The following is a 6,654-nucleotide window of genomic DNA, read 5'->3' on the forward strand; positions in this document are numbered from 1 at the left end:
TTTTAAGAGGATCCATATTACTACCTACTTGAGCAGGTGGTCATAGTATGGGCAAACGAATGTACAGCCGAACACACTGTCACTTGAGAAGAGGCTTTAACGACCAGCGATATTTGTTTCGACCAAATATATTTCTAGTGGAATGTTTAGCTAAAAATTCAGTATCTACACTTATGTTCTCGACACTCTCATCACTTGTTTCATCCCAGAAATTCGCAGATGGGAAAACAAATTCGTCTTCGCTTTCACACTGTTCATGTTCTGAATTATCCAGGCCAATATTTGCTGAAAATACCTTATTCTTATTCTTATATTTTTTAGGGCCGGAAATCCAAATAAAAAACTGTGTCACACACCATTTCTTCACATTCTACAGTTAAATTTATTAAGCTATTTTTAAAGAATTTAACAGCTTTTAATTATTTAAAATATTTTTAAAATGAGTTGTAATGAATTTAGATGACGTTGGTAGCACTGCTGAAAAACATTTGCTGGCAAAAAATGGTGGATTCTATTTTTGTCTTAACAGATGGTGTTGGGTCCGTTTACTTTTGTAGTCTGGTCCCTTCAACCCCAGAAACCAACCAACCAACCAACCAACCAACCAACCAACAAATGGTGTTATGCTTACTGTCAACCTAATCTCACTTTCCCGTTTCCTGTACATGTGCTCAGTACAGTGTCTAATCGTGGTTGTAAAAACTCTTCTGGCTGTTTTTGTTATATTTGTGATTAAAAAGCACCAAAGAAACATTACAGACTTTGTGAAAAGGGTTTATCTATCATACTTTGAATCTAAACTTGGTAATCAAAATAAATCTTGATCGCCATTTAAGGTACGTTATGTATGTGTTGAAGAGCAAGCACCAAGCACGGGCTGCCTACGTCATCATAGCTGCGCATGCACAGTACAGCCTGTTGTCTCGCGCTGTCTGGTACAAGTGTGTAAACTTTTAGATGGCAGATCTCTCCCTAGTCCTGAATCGGTAGAAGTCGGTAAACGTCGGGAGGCTTCGGTAGGCACGCAATTTCGACTGCTGCCAATATTACGTAGCTGACTGTGTTGGACAAGGTAGGCATTGTCGTCTGCTTCGTTATTGTTTTGCGCTGTACTGTTCTGCGTGTTTTTATTGTGCAGTTGTGCTAAACATTATCAAAATTGGTGAAGAGGCAGTTGCTGGCCCATCTCGGGAGTCGCCAACAACCCCTACCGCTAGGCCTACGGTTAGAAGAAGCCTTTCGTCTGCTTTCGTGTAAGTATGACGTGCCAGCACTGCAACTGCTAGGTGTGCCTTGTCCCCCCCCACCCCCAAAAAAAGGGTCCACTCCCCTCCCCTCGCCAGCCAATGCTTGCTTCATCCCAGTGTGCGATTTGCAGGGGGGGATGGGGGGGATTTCCCCCCTCTGCATCAGACCATCCCCTCCACTGGCTTTAGTTTATGCATCCCAAGCTGGGATGTTTATTTCCCACGCACTGGAGTAAAACTTAACATATAATTTAAATTTGTGGAGCCGAACACTGAAAGTTTATATTAATATGTTTGCTTATTAATTTTGAAACAGTGTTATGTAGTAGTTAAGCATTTCAAAACATTTAGAACTAAACGACAAGACGACGCACGCCACATTTCCGTAGCATGCCACAATGTTGCAAGATGTCGCCCCAGCGTAAATGAGCCTTTAGAGCCAGGTCTGTATTGTATGGTGGATGTGTTGTGTTGCGTACGAAACTAAAACCTGCAATCAGATCCAAACGTCGTGGAAAACTGTGAAGAGGTATCATCCTGCAGCAAGATAACGCTCACCCACTTTCTGCCAAACGGACAGCCGACGCAATAAAGGCGTTCAGATTAGAGGTGCTGGAGCATCCACCATACAGTACAGACCCGGCTGCAAGCGATTTTCCCATGTTTCGACCCTTAACGGAAGCACTACAGGGAAGAAGATTTGAAAGTGGTGAAGACGTCATTGCTGCGGTGCAAAATTATATTTATACATAATGTAGATGATTTTGTAGATGTAGATGATTTTGTAAATAAGCTTTACCTATAACGTACTTTTAAAGATACAACAAGGGATGGCTTTTCTGATAGTGCATATGCGTCAATAGTGAGTTTCGGCCTTAACATCTATTTATAAATAACTGTTTAACCATGGATAACGCCACGGTCCAAGCTAGTAACATATATAATTATACTAACTCCCTAAGACATCCCCCCCACTGGCAAAACCACAAATCGCACACTGCTTCATCCTCTCCCCGCACGCCCCTCTCAACTCTGCCGTCTTAAGCCCGGTCCACACGCAACGATCCGTCTGCGCCGACATCGGCGCAGATGTCTGTACATGCAAAAGATCGCTGCAAATGTGGTGTGTTCACACCACACAAACCCCAATCTACTACTCGCCCGCCATCTGTCGGTTGTTGTCATTGTGGTCTTCAGTCCTGAGACTGGTTTGATGCAGCTCTCCATCCTACTCTATCCTGTGCAAGCTTCTTCATCTCCCAGTACCTACTGCAGCCTACATCCTTCTGAATCTGCTTAGTGTATTCATCTCTTGGTCTCCCTCTACGATTTTTACCGTCCACGCTGCCCTCCAATGCTAAATTTGTGATCCCTTGATGCCTCAAAACATGTCCTACCAACCGATCCCTTCTTCTAGTCAAGTTGTGCCACAAACTTCTCTTCTCCCCAATCCTATCCAATACCTCCTCATTAGTTACATGATCTACCCACTTTATCTTCAGCATTCTTCTGTTGTACCACATTTCAAAAGCTTCTATTCCCTTCTTGTCCAAACTATTTATCGTCGACATTTCACTTCCATACATGGCTACACTCCATACAAATACTTTCAGAAACGACTTCCTGACACTTAAATCTATACTCGATGTTAACAAATTTCTCTTCTTCAGAAACGCTTTCCTTGCCATTGCCAGTCTACATTTTATATCCTCTCTACTTCGACCATCATCAGTTATATTACTCCCTAAATAGCAAAACTCCTTTACTACTTTAAATGTCTCAATTCCTAATCTAATGCCCTCAGCATCACCCGATTTAATTAGACTACATTCCGTTATCCTCGTTTTGCTTTTGTTGATGTTCATCTTATATCCTCCTTTCAAGACACTGTCCATTCCGTTCAACTGCTCTTCCAAGTCCTTTGCTGTCTCTGACAGAATTACAATGTCATCGGCAAACCTCAAAGTTTTTACTTCTTCTCCATGAATTTTAATACCTACTCCGAATTTTTCATTTGTTTCCTTTACTGCTTGCTCAATATACAGATTGAATAACATTGGGGAGAGGCTACAACCCTGTCTCACTCCTTTCCCAACCACTGCTTCCCTTTCATGCCCCTCGACTCTTATAACTGCCATCTGGTTTCTGTACAAATTGTAAATAGCCTTTCGCTCCCTGTATTTTACCCCTGCCACCTTCAGAATATGAAAGAGAGTATTCCAGTTAACATTATCAAAAGCTTTCTCTAAGTCTACAAATGCTAGAAACGTAGGTTTGCCTTTTCTTAATCTTTCTTCTAAGATAAGTCGTAAGGTTAGTATTGCCTCACGTGTTCCAACATTTTTACGGAATCCAAACTTTTATGATTCTTGAACCAAGTGTTAGCTATGATTAAGTTATGCTCTGTGCAAAATTCTACAAGGCGGCTTCCTCTTTCATTTCTTCCCCCCCCCCCCCCCCCCCCCCGGCCGGCCGAAGTGGCCGTGCGGTTAAAGGCGCTGCAGTCTGGAACCGCAAGACCGCTACAGTCGCAGGTTCGAATCCTGCCTCGGGCATGGATGTTTGTGATGTCCTTAGGTTAGTTAGGTTTAACTAGTTCTAAGTTCTAGGGGACTAATGACCTCAGCAGTTGAGTCCCATAGTGCTCAGAGCCATTTGAACCATTTCTTCCCCCCAATACATATTCACCTACTATGTTTCCTTCTCTCCCTTTTCCTACTGACGAATTCCAGTCACCCATGACTATTAAATTTTCGTCTCCCTTCACTACCTGAACAATTTCTTTTATCTCGTCATACATTTCATCTATTTCTTCATCATCTGCAGAGCTAGTTGGCATATAAACTTGTACTACTGTAGTAGGCATGGGCTTTGTGTCTATCTTGGCCACAATAATGCGTTCACTATGCTGTTTGTAGTAGCTAACCCGCACTCCTATTTTTTTATTCATTATTAAACCTACTCCTGCATTACCCCTATTTGATTTTGTATTTATAACCCTGTAATCACCTGACCAAACGTCTTGTTCCTCCTGCCACCGAACTTCACTAATTCCCACTATATCTAACTTTAACCTATCCATTTCCCTTTTTAAATTTTCTAACCTACCTGCCCGATTAAGGGATCTGACATTCCATGCTCCGATCCGTAGAACGCCAGTTTTCTTTCTCCTGATAACGACGTCCTCTTGAGTAGTCCCCGCCCGGAGATCCGAATGGGGGACTCTTTTACCTCCGGAATTTAATCATACAGTAAAGCTGCATGTCCTCGGGAAAAATTACGGCCGTAGTTTCCCCTTGCTTTCAGCTGTTCGCAGTACCAGCACAGCAAGGCCGTTTTTGTTAATGTTACAAGGCCAGATCAGTCAATCATCCAGACTGTTGCCCCTGCAACTACTAAAAAGGCTGCTGCCCCTCTTCAGGAACCACATGTTTGTCTGGCCTCTCAACAGATACCCCTTTCCGTTGTGGTTGCACCTACGGTACGGCCATCTGTATCGCTGAGACACGCAAGCCTCCCCAACAACGGCAAGGTCCATGGTTCATCGGTTCATCTGTCGGTGGAGAAAAGAAATATCAGTGGTTAGCGACTACGCTCCCCGTAAACGTCAAAAATTTAATTCAGTTCTTTTGATATATAGAAATGGAGGAAGTTCTGTTGTGGTCTGTCTTCGCAACTTGCGTTGCAAAAAACATTCAGACCAACCGCAGGAAACAGAGAAAGCGGTCAAAATGGTGTAGACAGTGGCTGGTGAAGCGAAAGTAGTTTTCTCACGTAAATTTACTGCGAGATTTGCAGGGCGAACCTTAAGAAAGTCAAGCAGATCAAAATACCATAACGTTGGCTGGTATACTTGATCTACTGCTACACCAGATCTTCTAGGTTTCTGAACTTTGGATAACTCTTTTCGGTAAACAGTTCGCAACGAATTTTTTATTTTTTTTATTACTATTTCTCTCTTTGCCGGGGGGTAAACTACCCGCAATTTTTCAATTAGAGCATTGTGTGGTGCTGTCATTTTGTCTCGGTCACTATATTCTTTACTTTTAATCTTCCAGAAACATGGGTGGTTTCTATATATTTCAATGAATTCACTAACAAACTCTCGAGAACACTGACGAGTATCAGCCATTTTAATGCCCTCTGCGCACAAATACAAACACTAGACTGAGCAAACAGCTGTTTCGCGCCAGATTTGCGGCGATCTCCTGTCAACACGCTCCAACTTGTCTGCGCAGATGTGGTTTGAACCAACAGATTTGAGAGGTTTCGGTCAAACCTCCAACTCCAACTTCCAGGTTTGCACACACCTCAGTTTGGTGCAAATCTTCTGTACACACGCAACGATCTGTCTGCGCAGATTTGATGTGCGCGTGTAGCGTAGTGGAGTGTTCACCAAATACAGTCAATTGTTCGGTGGTTCTCGTTTTATTTTTTGATACCTATATCTTTTAATTATAAAACGCAGATTTGATGTGCGCAGACATTTGCGCAGGCAGATCGTTGCGTGTGGACGGCCTTTACAGTTAACACACTTCACTCCATTGTAATCAAACACAAACGCGATGATTGGTCAGAAGCTGTAGCACACGTACATTGGTGTTGTTCCGCGCTTGGAAATAGGACCTCCTCATGTATTAAATATATTATTACAGTGTTACGTGAACTGGAGCTTTAAAGTACTCAAATGTATCAGCAGCCATCAACGTTTTTCTTAGTTACGCTTTAGCTATGTAGCTTTTATTTCAAAAAACGTGTACAGTCCCAGCGTCTGCAACGTTGTGTACTGATTGGCACACTGTGAATGCGCAGTCCGAAAGTGACTGAGGCTGTTTTGTGTTCAGTAGAGAAACACGCTTGTAGAATACCGTTAAAAAATGCCGAGAAATAGGCTGTTCTTAATGTTTTCATAAATTTACGGATATAATCGGCTTTAAAGTTTTTCCCAGCGAATGTAGGTAATATAGCTGATTCACAAAGCTAAATCGTGGGTTTAGAGCAGTCAGTAGCGTAGTGGAGTGTTCACCAAATACAGTCAATTGTTCGGTGGTTCTCGTTTTATTTTTTGATACCTATATCTTTTAAATTATAAAACGCATCATCATTATTTATGAATAATGCACGTCTTCTTGTTTCTAATTGCATATTGGACGCGAAATTCCTGTTTTCACTTCAAATGCAAATTCTTAATTAACGATGTTTTCTGAAAGAATTTTCATAAAATTTTCTTAAATTAAGATAACATAATTTAATTTTTAAGGTAAAAATGAAAAACTAAATCCTCTTTATTTGGACTATGTCCATCGTTTGATAACACACAGGTGGATAAGTATCACAGAAACATGGAAAAACAATCAGTTTCACAGCACCGACCACATCATACAAATACTGTATTTTTTTTTTCATT

Source organism: Schistocerca serialis, chromosome 11 (assembly GCF_023864345.2).
Source record: "Schistocerca serialis cubense isolate TAMUIC-IGC-003099 chromosome 11, iqSchSeri2.2, whole genome shotgun sequence".
In the NCBI taxonomy this organism is placed as follows: domain Eukaryota; kingdom Metazoa; phylum Arthropoda; class Insecta; order Orthoptera; family Acrididae; genus Schistocerca; species Schistocerca serialis.